This window comes from Elephas maximus, chromosome 2 (assembly GCF_024166365.1).
Source record: "Elephas maximus indicus isolate mEleMax1 chromosome 2, mEleMax1 primary haplotype, whole genome shotgun sequence".
Classification (NCBI taxonomy): domain Eukaryota; kingdom Metazoa; phylum Chordata; class Mammalia; order Proboscidea; family Elephantidae; genus Elephas; species Elephas maximus.
The window spans coordinates 101,792,206-101,805,173 of NC_064820.1; the positions used below are offsets into that span (position 1 = coordinate 101,792,206).

At 37.4% G+C, this 12,968-nt stretch overlaps 1 protein-coding gene across 6 annotated transcripts in view; it reads right to left on the bottom strand.

Moving 5' to 3' along the window:
- The window catches only part of KIAA0825 (KIAA0825 ortholog), a 445,920-nt gene that overhangs the window by 421,623 nt on the left and 11,329 nt on the right, over positions 1–12,968 (bottom strand). For all 6 annotated transcript variants that reach the window (XM_049867904.1, XM_049867915.1, XM_049867914.1 and 3 more), the window contains exon 2: positions 6,399–6,546. The gene's annotated coding sequence lies outside the window, so the exon portion shown is untranslated. The remainder of the gene's footprint in view (positions 1–6,398; positions 6,547–12,968) is intronic.

Consider the following 12,968-nt stretch of genomic DNA (forward strand, 5'->3'; position numbering starts at 1 on the left):
AATAAAGACTAATATACAGAATACATTCTTAATATGATTTTGAAAAGAGTTCATAAATCAAAATGTAAACTAGTTAAAATTTTAGCCATAGACACCATTGAGAAACAGATTCTAAGACTGAAATCTAAGTAGATTTTTAAATTATTTTGGATTGACTAATCTAAAGTTAGATTTTTAGTACACCTCTTCATGTCAATTATAATAAACTGGTTTTCTTAACAATTAAAAAGTCCACTCTATAATGGTCAATATGCCTTTGTACACTCAGAGTAAAACTTGAAAAAAGTCAGAGTAGAAATAAAAACTGACAATAAGTTTGTAGAGGAGTATTAATAAAAACTACAGTGGAAAAATAGACTAAGGGACTATTATATCTATAAAGTTTAATTTATTAAACTTAAATCTAAAACTTCCAAGTTGTAAAATATTTCTGGGAACGTTTCCTTTCTAAGGTAGGTCTGAATTCCTCATAAAATTATTAGTGTCTTCCAATTGCCAGACATAAGTCATCCATCCAATCTGCTGCATTTGACACTAGTCCCAGGTTCTTCCTTCACCAAAGACCATTCCATTGGCTTTTAGGGCACTGTTTACCCTACTCCTTCCCTGAACATTATCGTAGACACCAGAGCTAAGGTTTCTTTGCCAGCTCCTTTTCTTTCCCTTCCCCTTCGTCCTCTGACTGGACAATGTCATCTACATCCATGCCTCCTACTAAAAAATTCCCTTGGATCTCAACATGCCCCTAAACTATTTTATTATCTCCTCTCTGAAACATCTTTCTTCTCTTGAGATGCCGATGATAGCTAGCAGCACCACTATCAATTTGGATATTCATGGCAGAAATGTGGGCATCATCCCCCATATTCTAACATTTTCTCACCAACCTCACAGGCGTCATCAGTCTTTCCTTCTATCTTATGTGCATCAATCCCCTCCTACTTCCCTGTGTTAATTTAAATCCCATCATCTGGATTAGTGCAGTAGCTTCTTAAACAGTCTGTTTATATTCTGCATCATCTCCCTCTAACTCATTCTCTATCTTACCACCAGAATGATCTTTGTAAAACAGAGAGAAGAATCAGCGCTTCTATCTAGCAATATTTTATGCCTAAGTGACTGGGAGAAAAGTTATAAGAGAAAGAGAAAGATGAGAGGAAGGAGAGAGCTGGTAGGAGGAAACGGGGTGTCCATATTAGAACTAACGAATCTGACGTATAGAAGATACAGTCAGGTATAAATATCCAGCAGCATTTGGAAAAGAAGAAATGGAATTTGAGAGTGAGGGAATAAAGCATATGTACATAAAAAGACCATGTAATTTATCATCCAAACCAGGATTATTTATTTACTGCACTTTTGATGAAGTCTTCCAGAGCAAATTAGCTTCTCATTAAACAATATACATATTGTTTTGTGACATTGGTTGCCAACCCCATGACACATCAACACTCTCCCCTTCTTGACCTAAGTTTTCCCATTACCAGCTTTCCTGTCCCCTCCTGCCTTCTTGCTCTTGGCCCTGGGCTGTTGTGCCCATTTTTGTTTTATGGGCCTGTCTAATCTTTAATCTTTGGCTGAAAGGTGAACCACAGGAGTGACTTCATCACTGAGCTAGAAGGATGTCCAGGGCCATACTCTTGGGGTTTCTCCAGTCTCTGTCAGAACTGTAAGTCTGTTTTTTTTTTTTTTTTTTTGTGAGTTAGAATTTTGTTCTACGTTTTTCTCCAGGTCTGTCTGGGACCTTCTATTGTGATCCTCATCAGAGCAGTTGGTGGTGGCAGCTGGGCACCATCTAGTTGTGCTGGATTCAGTGTGGTGGAGGCTGTGGTACTTGTGGTCCATTAGTCCTTTGAATTAATCTTTCCCTGTGTCTTTGGTTTTCTTCATTCTCCCTTGCTCCAGACAGGATGAGACAAGTGAAGTATCTTAGATGGCCCCCACAAGCTTTTAAGATTCCAGATGCTACTCACCAAAGTAGAATGTAGAACATTTTCTTTATAAACTATGTTATACCAATTCAGCTAGACATTCACTAAGACCTTGTTCCCCCCAGCCTGCAGCCTAGTAATTTGGTCCCTTAGGGAGTTTGGATGTCTCTATGGAGTTCGAATCCACCAGGTGCTCCTTGGAAACCCCATGGGGCAGTTCTACTCTGTCCCTTAGGGTCGCTATGAGTTGGAATCGGCCCAACTCAACATGTTTGGTTTGATTTTGGTTTTACGTAGCTTCCATTACCTTCCCTTGGACAAGTTGTGTTGGCTTCCCCAGTACTGTGTATTGTCTTACCCTTTACCAAAGTCACCACTTATCTATTTAGTGTTTTTCCCTCCTCACCCCTCCCTTCCCTCATAACCATCAAAAATTGTTTCTTTTTGTGTGTAAACCTTTTCATGAGTTTTTAATAGTAGTGGTCTAGCATAATATTTGTCCTTTTGTGATTGACTTATTTCACTCAGGATATTGCCCTCCAGATTCATCCATGTTGTGAGACGCTTCACAGATTCATCATTGTTCTTTATTGTTGCGTAGTATTCCATTGTGTATATGTACCATAGAAACCAGGATATTTTTAGAGAAATTGGAGTGCTAAAAATAATTCAAATTATATAATGTGTAAACTATTTACTCACCAACTAAGTTGTTTTATTATATTTATGGATCTATAAGATAATTATATTCAAAAACTATTTTCAAGAGTAACATTCTTTCTAAAAATAATTCCTATATCTCTGTTCACTAAAGCAAAGGAAACTTTATATTATTTGATTAGCTTGCTGCTGGTGGTGCTACTGCAGAAAAAAGGCCTTGCTGTTTATGTTCTGAGGCTTTTGTTGTTGTTGTTCTTTACACAGTTGGTATCAGAATAACTGGAGTCTACCTTGGATCCCTGCTCATGTTTAATTATTGTATCTTATTAAAATGCATGTAATGCATGATAGGGATCCCCCAAATAGCATAAAGGTGGGAATTCAGTATCACATTACACATAAAAATAGCAGCCTATTGTTTTAAAAGCTACTGAATTCTGTGTAGAAGGGCTGGATAACATAGTAGTTTAGAGTTATGCTTCTCAAACTTTACAGTATCATCCACCTGAGAATCTTGTTAAAATGCAGGTTTTCAGTAGGGCAGAGGTAAGGCCTGAGATCTTGGATTTCTAATAAGTTCCCAGGTGATGATGACACCACTGGTTCTGGGACCACATTTTGAGTAGGAAGGGTTTAGGGAGTGAGCTCTGACTCACAACACTTGTGTTTGAATCCCAGCTTCATTCCTTACTACTCTGTAACCTTCTCCTTGTGTGTCTCTACCACATCTGCAAAATAGTGAACTCATAATGGGTTGGTATGGGCATTACATGAGATAACCATGAATAGTTCTTACGATAGTCCCTGGAATACAGAAAGCACTGAACAAATGTTATCTTTTATTATTAATATTATTGAAAAATATTGAAAAGTATATATTGCATCTCATTAGAAGGCCATTTATAGAGTTGACTGATCTAGCAGAAACACTAAAGAAAATCACATCATTCTTTTCCAGGGAGTCACTACAACATCACTGTACACTGAAGGGCATTAAATATGTAAGTTCGATCCACTACCCAGTTTTATTAAATACATAAATCTGAAATTGCTCTAAATGAATTTGTAGGAAGCTGGCTTGGCCTATAATATTTAAAGATCATTTTTGGTGTATGCCAGAAAACTTTTTTATATTGCAGGTGTACACCGAATTTCAATTTATTTACTTGAATAGCTTCCTCTGAATTTAGAAACAGCTTTGTTTAAGATTTTTCATTTTTACCAAATAAAAATACAAACTACTATTAGTAACAACAATAATAATGATTCAAAAATTTTGTTCAAACAAGGGTATTGCTCTGGTTCAAATAAAACCAAAAACCAAAACCAAACTCGTTGCCATTGAGCTGATACTGACTCATAGTGACCCTGTAGGACAAAGCAGAACTGCCCCCATAGGGTTTCCACGGCTGTAAATCTTTATGGAAGCAGACTGCCACATCTTTATCCCATGGAGCAGATGGTGGATTCGAACTGCCAACCTTTTGGTTAGCAGCTGAGTGCTTAACCACTGCACCCAGGGCTCCTTAGTTTAAATAAGTTTGGTTAAATAAATAAATTTAAATAAGTAAATTTAACCAAACCCTTAACAGAAAACTGTACATATTTTCAAAACACTTCACAATGCAGCATAATTACCTTTTGCCGTTGAGAACTGGGGCTTAGAAAGAATATTACTTGTCAGAATCATGGAGATTTAACAATGATGTGGTATTTGATATGCGAGGGACCAGCAGGAAGGAAAAGTAGTTAGGAGCAGAAATGAAAGTAAAATTTCACAGCTCCTGCCCAAATGAAAACTATTAGATACTTCTCGTATTCAACACTAGTTGAAAAATAATGAGAGAGAAGAATGGAAAAGAAACATTAATATTCTCCCAGTCAGTAATAACAACTAGAAAGGGTGAAATCTGGTGGTTCTGTCAAGGAAGAAATTAGAGCTTGCAGTGTTTTGGGTTGGTGAGTATCTTTACGAATCAGGGCGAAAAGGTCAATGAAAATTTGACTCCTCACCTTTGATTTTTTTTAACACAGGTGATTAAAAAAAAGACAAATTGGAGCAGATTCTATCATGTTTATTTTTCTAAATTAAAACCAGCTTCAACAAAGGCAATGGGGGCCTGCCCTGAGAGATCATGACAGGAAAATCGAGGAAAAGAAAGGAATTTGGATGAGTAGATTATTCTCTCTCCTCTCCTTCCCTGTATATTATGTAAGGAATGCTCATGGCTGTTCTGTAAATATCTGATGTTACATAAAAAAAATTTTTAAACACGCAACACAATGTAGACGATAATGTTTTACTTTCTATGACAAGTATTACTTTTAAAAATGTATGTAAGATTATACGTAAAAAAAGTGCTTTATGAAAGGGACTGCCATATGAAAGTTTTTAAGGCAGGGTTCATCTGTCCTCAACGATAAGATATTCTTCAAATGAAATGGTTATCAGATTTAATTTGTACTTTTAGTAAAAAAAATAAAAGTAAATCAATTGTGGACATTGTAAATCTTAACATCTACAGAGGTGAACAACCAATAAGATCAAATGGCATAAGACGGTCCAAAAATAGAGTGTGAACAGAATTATAATGACATCATGTGTTGCTATTTGGGTTCACATTGGTCTGAATCAAATTCCCAAAAAATAGAAATGCATAAATACTGAAAACGCCTGAGCCAACTTTTTCCACTTGTAAGGCAGGTATTAGCTGTCTCCCAACTCCAGAGAAGCAAGGAGTTCCACTTCAGTGTGACCTATTTATGCCTCTTATATTTACCGTATGCATTTTTTAATGACCCCAAACCAAAGGAAATGTAGAAACCTATTTGAAAAGCTGACATTAAGGTTGTAACACCAACTAAAACAGAAAAAGAATTCAAAGCTAAACTGACACACGATCTCCAAATCAGTCGGTTACACTCCTCATTTAAAACACAGTTACTGTGTGAAATAGTGATGGCATGTCAGCCCCTGCTTTGAAACTCCTGAATTTTGTCATTTGGTGTTTGTGTCACAACCTTAACACTATTTAAATATAACTTTTTAATATCTATTATTTAAAAAATTTCTTTGAATTGAAGATACTCTAAAGCTTTGAAGAAGCCAACCTCAAAGCACTGCATTTCCAACATGCCACTTCTATTAGACGCAGTGCATAAAACATTTGCTGTTGACAAATCTAATTCGTTAAAAGGTGAGATGGATGCATTTTAAAATAGGTAGCTGGCTGGCATCATTATCTGCAATGCCTTTTATAAATTATTCCTCTGTTCCCTTTTGAGTGAACTTGTCACAGTTCCCTTTCAGAGTCTGAGTGTTATGCCTTATAGTCAATGCTTTCAACATGTTTAGACAAGTCATAAGTTAAACAAGCACTGGTACTTTATTTTGTAGAAATGAGAAACGGTAACAGAAATACTTACCGATTATTTCACTCAAATCATTGATTTTTAACTAAAGACAAGTAAAGTCAGTGGTGGCTTCATCTCACACAAAGGATTTAAAAATAAAACTATACAGTTTGGATAGAAGGGGGAATTTCAAAGAAAGAAACATGAAGAGAGATGCTGGCAGCCCTGCTGCATTGTCGTGCAGACTTGATTTAAAATTGAATTGTGCTTCCCCTGACATGGGAGATCAGGTACATCAGAAAGCTGACAGCTGGCTGGCACACTAACTTCCTAGAGGAAAATGCTAACTGATTTCTCTTAGAGGCCAAAGAAATAGAATTACATAGGAGCCTTCAAGGAAACTGGGCAGGCAGAGTGCAAATTATTCAAAACATGAAGAAAAACATTTCTTACCTATTTTTGTTTCAGAAAACTGGAGGAATGAGCTGGTCTTCTAATCTTAAGTAGGTAGAAAATAATTTCCTTACAAGTCTGTCAGTAAAAAAGCTGCTCTGTCTTCATTATCTTCAGCAGAGTTTTTCCCAAAATATATTAAGTGTACCTATAAAATAATTAGCCAAAGCTTTAGCACTGTCACAATAGGAGGGGCACTTATCCACAACATTAGTTACCTGCATTAGTGGTGAAAGTACTATTGTTAAGTTATAACACATGGACTTGAGCCATAAGGGAGAGATGCCAGAAAAATAGGAAGACATGCATCATCTAAGGAAAGCTTATTAACAAGATGACCCATATATTATAGGTACATGGATAACAGGAGCACCTAGGAAAATGCATATCCAAAACATTCCTATTTTCACTGAAAACCGAATACTCCTAAAGAAACAGAGTTCGTAGACAGTAAAGAATGGTGTACTACATAAAACAAGCAATGTCATTCAGTCCAATTACTTTCTTACTGTTTAGTTACCAGTCGCCCCAGAACTGTTTATTAAAACCATCTTTTCCGCACTCTTCTGCAGTCCTATTTCTATCATAAAGTCAGTGGCTATTTGCACGTGGGTCTGTTTCAGCTCTCCCAGCCTGTGCTTCTCAAACTTTAAAGTGCACACTAATTGCTTGGAAATCTTGTTACAAATAGATTCTGATTCAGTAAAAATGGGATTGGGTCCGGAGATTCTGTATATTTGACAAGCTCCCAGGTGATGCCATGGACCACATTTTGATTAGTAAGGCTTTATTTGTCTTTCCATGCACTAAAGCCAAACTGTGGTTACTCTTGGTCTTTGGCCATTTGCCTTTCCATGTAATTTTAGAATGTTTTGTCAAATTTCTCCCCTGAAAAAAAGAAATTTGATTGAGATTGCATTGATTACATTGGAGAGAATGGACATCTGTTAAATGTTGTTTTCCAAGTCATGTATACTATCTTTCCACTCATCGAGGTCTTATTGTCACACAACAGAGCTTTATTATTTTCCCATTTTGGGAGTCTTGCACATCTCTTGGTTATTTATTTCTAGGCACTTCAGAGTATGAATGCTGTTATGAATAATGTTTCTTTGCAAAAAATTTCCCCATTTTTTTACATATATATGAATATATGGAAACCATGGTGGCATAGTGGTTAAGAGCTACGGCTGCTAACCAAAAGGTCAACTGTTTGGATCCCCCAGGTGCTCCTTGGAAACCCTATGGGGCAGCTTTACTCTGTCCTTTAGGGTTGCTATGAGTCGGAATCGACTTGACAGCAGGTTTGTTTTTTTGGTTTTATGTGAATATATATAATTTTTGTATATTGCTTTTTTATCCAGCATACTTGAGAAACTCCTTATTTTTTTCTGTAGTTTCACATCATGCACAAATAATGAGTTTGTTTCTTAATTCCCAAAATCTATACACTTTATTTCTTTATCTTGCCTTACTAAAAAGAAAAAAAAGAAGTGAAACAATACATTTGCTAATTAACAGAAAAGGCTATTTTGTTAGCTACAATTAACCAAATTGATCATGGAACTTAATCTCTTGCTTAGGATTAGGTCAACCGGGAACAGAGAAAAAGAAGGTTCCAAATGCTTCTTAAAATGTTTATTGAATGTCTTCTTGCCTTTCTCTGTCGTCTGTTTTACAAGTGCTTAAATGGTACTAACGTGGATTATCCCAAGCTGACTTCCGGTTCGTATTTCATCATAAACAGACTTTTACTCTGGGAAAACAGTTCGGACAAAAAAGGGAAACAGAGCAATTACAGTGAAGGAAACAGTTGAGCCCTATCTAAGAACTAAAATGAGGATGCCAACAGTAGCAAACCACTACCGATTTACAACCCATCGCCTACATTTCATAGCTGATATCAAAAGGTTTCTTGAAAAATCCATAAATAACTGAAATTGCTTTCTTGATAACAAGGTCAGTCTGCTCTAGGGCGAAATGCCCTTCTGATGCTTTCCGCCACTCAGTTTGACCAAGGAGAAAAATCAGACTTACTGTTACACACAGTCATTAATATTGTTTACCTGGGGAAAGATGAATGTCTTGAGAGTGGGACAGAGGAAAGGGTAAAGAAGGTAGTAATTGAAGCAATGATAACAACAATAATAATAAAAACAAAATAAACAGCTTCTTTAAAGATGTGTCAATTATCCACTATAAAGAAAAACTATGAAGTAGTTTTTTTTTAATTAATTTTTATTGTGCTTTAAGTGAAAGCTTACAAATCAAGTCAGTCTCTCATACAAAAATTTATACACGCCTTGCTACTACTCCTAATTGCTCTCCCCCTAATGAGACAGCATACTCCCTCCCTCCACTCTCTCTCCTTGTGTCCATTCGAGCAGCTTCTGGCCCCCTCTGCCTTCTCATCTCCTTTCCAGACAGGAGATGCCAATACAGTCTCATGTGTCTACTTGAGCCAAGAAGCCCGTTCTTCACCATTAACATTCTCCATCCCATATTCCAGTCCAGTCCCTGTCTGAAGAGTTGGCCCTGGGAATGGTTCTTGTCTTGGGCCAACAGAAGGTCTGGGGACCATGACCTCCAGGGTCCTTCTAGTCCCAGTCTGACCATTAAGTCTGGTCTTTTTATGAGAATTTGGGGTCTGCTTCCCACTGCTCTCGTTCTCCCTCAGGGGTTCTCTCTTGTGTAGTCGGTCAGGGCAGTCATTGGCTGTGGCTAGGCACCATCTAGTTCTTCTGGTCTCAGGCTGATGTAGTCTGGTTTACGTGGCCCTTTCTGTCTCTTAGGCTCACAGTTGCCTTGTGTCTTTGGTGTTCTTCATTCTTTCTTGCTCCAGGTGGGTTGAGGCCAGTTGATGCATCTTAGATGGCTGCTTGCTAGCATTTAAGACCCCAGGTGCCACTCTCCAAAGTGGGATGCAGAATGTTTTCTTAATAGACTTTATTATGCCAGTTGACTTAGATGTCCCCTAAAGCCATGGTTCCCAAACGCCCACCCCTGCTTCGGTGGCCATTGAAGTGTTCAGTTTATTCAGGCAATGAAGAAGTTTTTAAGCAACAAAGAAAATACCTAAAAGAAGAAGCAAAAATAGGGCCCAAGAGACCATGTATACATTACATTGCAACCTCAAAAATTTGGGGTTAGGAAGAGAAATTTTCAGATGAAGAGATCATCCTGGATGATTCAGGTGGACCCAAAGGCAATCACATATATTATTTTAAGAAGCAGAGGGAGATTTAACACAGACAAAACAGGAGAAGGCAATGTGACCAAGGAGGCACAGACTAGAATGATGCAGCCACAAGCCAGGGAATGCCTGGAACCACCTGATGCTGAAAGAGGCAATAAATGGATTCTCCTCAAAAGCCTTACGAAGGAATACAGCCTTGCTGCCATCTTGATTTCAGACTTCTGGACTCCAGAACTGTGCGAGAATAACTTCCAGTTGTTTTAAACCATCAAGTTTGTGGTAATTTGTAATGGTAGCCTTAGGAAACTAATAGAGAAGGTCAATCAACATGTGATTTTCTCCTCTTCCACCAGAGATCCACTTAAAATGATAATATAGGTGTGCATGCTGGGGTGAGGGACAGATATAAGCCCAAAACAACGAAGAGAATGAGAAAACCATCACTACAAATTTGTAGAAATTAAGAGAGACGAAAGGATGTTCCCTGATGAAACAGAGAGGGAAAAGTCAAACTCTAAAATGTGTATAGAAAGGACTAAAATTAAAGGAATTATCTGATACCCATGACAGAAGTGTGAGTGAGACATGAGGATACAATACACAGTCAACTGAAGATTTGTCAAGCAATACTAATCTCTTCTTCCCATCTTTTGTACAAGCAACAGCTTTGTTCTTGTTTTTTTCTTATCTAGTGTTAAATATATGACTATGAACAAGAAAAACAATTAACTGGGGGGAAGTTTGTGTTTGAAGAAATAAATTAATGGTCTAGAAAACTAGGTAAATTGGTATGAATATGAGTGCTCCAAAAAAAAAGGCTACTCATTCTGGCCTCCAGCATTATAATGGTTCTCCACATCTTAGTTATCGAATGCTGCTATAAACGAAATACCCTCAAGTGGATGGCTTTAACAAACAGAAGTTTACTCTCTCACAGTCTTGGAAGCTAAAAGTCTGAATTTAGGGGGCCAGATGCAGGGGAAATTTTCTCTCTCTGTCAGTTCTGGGGGAAGGTCTTTGTCGTCAATCTTCCCTTGGGTCTAGGAGTGTCTCAGTGCAGGGACCCCAGGTCCTAAGGATGCACTCTGCTTCTGGATCTTCTTTCTTGGTGGTATGAGGTCCCTCTCCTCTCTGTTTGCTTCTCTCTTTCATATCTAAAAAAGAGATTGGCTCAAGATACAACATAATCCTGTAGATTGTGTTGTGGTTCATTAACATAACTGCCCCTAATCCTGCCTAGTTAACATCACAGATGTTAGGACTTACAACATATAGGATAATTACATCAGATCACAAAATGGAGGACGACCACACAATACTGAGAATCATGGCCTAACCAAGTTGACACACATTTTTAGGGGACAAAATTCAATCCATAATACCCACTTACTCACTCTAAATCAAACTGTACAAATAAAATTAGCACCATCCAAATATAATTTCCATGCAGCTTTTTAATTTTCTCTTCTAATATAAATGCATAGCCAAGGATCACTGGATATTTGAAAAGATTTTTTTTTTTTCACAAGATCAAGCAAAAATTCACCTCTAAAGAAAACAGATAAATCATTAATAGAACGTGCAGATTTTCTACCATCCTAAGAGAGTCAAGAAAAAATTAATACATAAAACAAGACCAGAAGTGGGAATTCCAACTATGGCTAAGTCAGATCAGCAAGTAGTCTTCCAAGAAAGCAACTATAAAGAGGGACAGAATTGACAAACGCAATCATTTTTGTGCTCTTGAAATTGACAAAGGAATATAACAATCTAAAAATCATTTATACTTGTAAAACTGCTGCTCTTAAGGTAAAAACAGTAGAACCCTGAGATGTTCTGACCTGGAGCTTCTCCTGCTACCACTATGCCAACTCAGTCAGTGCAGAGGTTCTTCCAGTGTGGGGAAGACCATTAAGATTGGCAACTTCTCTTCCATGGTTAAAAGGGTCTTCCTTCAGACGGAGGGGTGGATAGAGATTAAGTGCAGCAGAATTATCAGTACAAGTGACAATCTTGGAAGTGAGTGAATAGGGAGAGCCAACTATCTTATTTGCCTGAGGCCATGGCCATAATATGGAAATCCTGGTGGTGAAACAGTTAAGAGCTACGGCTGCTAACCAAAAAGGTCAGCAGTTTGAATCCACCAGGCCCTCCTTGGAAGCCCTATGGGGCAGTTCTACCCTGTCCTACAGGGTCACCATGAGTTGGAATTGACTCAACGGCAGCAGGTTTGGCTCTTTAGTATGCAGGATGAGTCCTTGTCACATCGCATCACTCCAAATTCCTCTTCTGCCTTCCTCTTCCACTTTCAAAGACCCTTTTGATTACATTAGACTCCCTTGCTTAACCCCAGATAGCCTTACCATTCTAAGATACACTGACTACCAACCTCTATTCCATCTACAACTTTAAATTCCTTTGCTAAGTAACATACCCTATTCAGGAAACCCTAGTGGCAAAGTGGTTAAGTGCTGCAGCTGCTAACCAAAAGGTTGGCAGTTCGAATTCACCAGGTGCTCCTTCAAAGCTCTATGGGGCGGTTCTACTCTGTCCTATAGGGTGGCTATGAGTTGGAATCAACTAGACGGCAACAGGTTGGTTTTGTTTTGTTTTGGTTATAACCTAATCAAAGCTCCAGAGATTAGGATGTAGTCATATTTGGTGAGCCATTATTCTTCCTCCCACAGTAGTCATTGCATTTTTTTTCACCACCACGCACTTGGAATTAAAAAAAAAAAATGCTAGATTCGCTTAATAACATCCTTGATAAAGTACTAAAAACTACTAATTTTATTAACTCAATCTTTGAATACACCGTTTTCTTGAAAATCAGCCAATTGGGCTGTCACTTCAAGGAATGTATCAGACATATTTATTGCCAATATTAAAAATTTGAGCTTTCAAACAAAGATTAGAATTTTAGAAAATTTGTATATTGTCAGCTTAATAGTTTCCGAATACTTCAAGATTTTTCTGATGAGATTGCTGGTGATATTAACAAATAGGCTTTTTGATATTACACAATTAAATGTATCAAGATTTGGAAGATTAGAAAAAATCAACGAGCCTATGTTTTCCAAATGGCCAACGTATTATGCTACAAAATTATGTGTTTATAAAAGATGCAATCAAAATGCAAAGTAGTCCAATGGATTTAAAAGCTAATAGAGTACAAAAAGTTTGTTGACATGGTTTCAGATTCCACATTGCAACTAAACTTTTAGAAACTACCACTTGTTTTGTTTCAGTGTCAAATCAAAGAATAGTTACTATTATCTGAAAAGACCATTAAAACATTCCTTCCTTTCCAGCTACATATCTGCGTGAGGCTGGATTTTTTTTTTTTTTTTTGACACACTTCAATCAAAACAAAC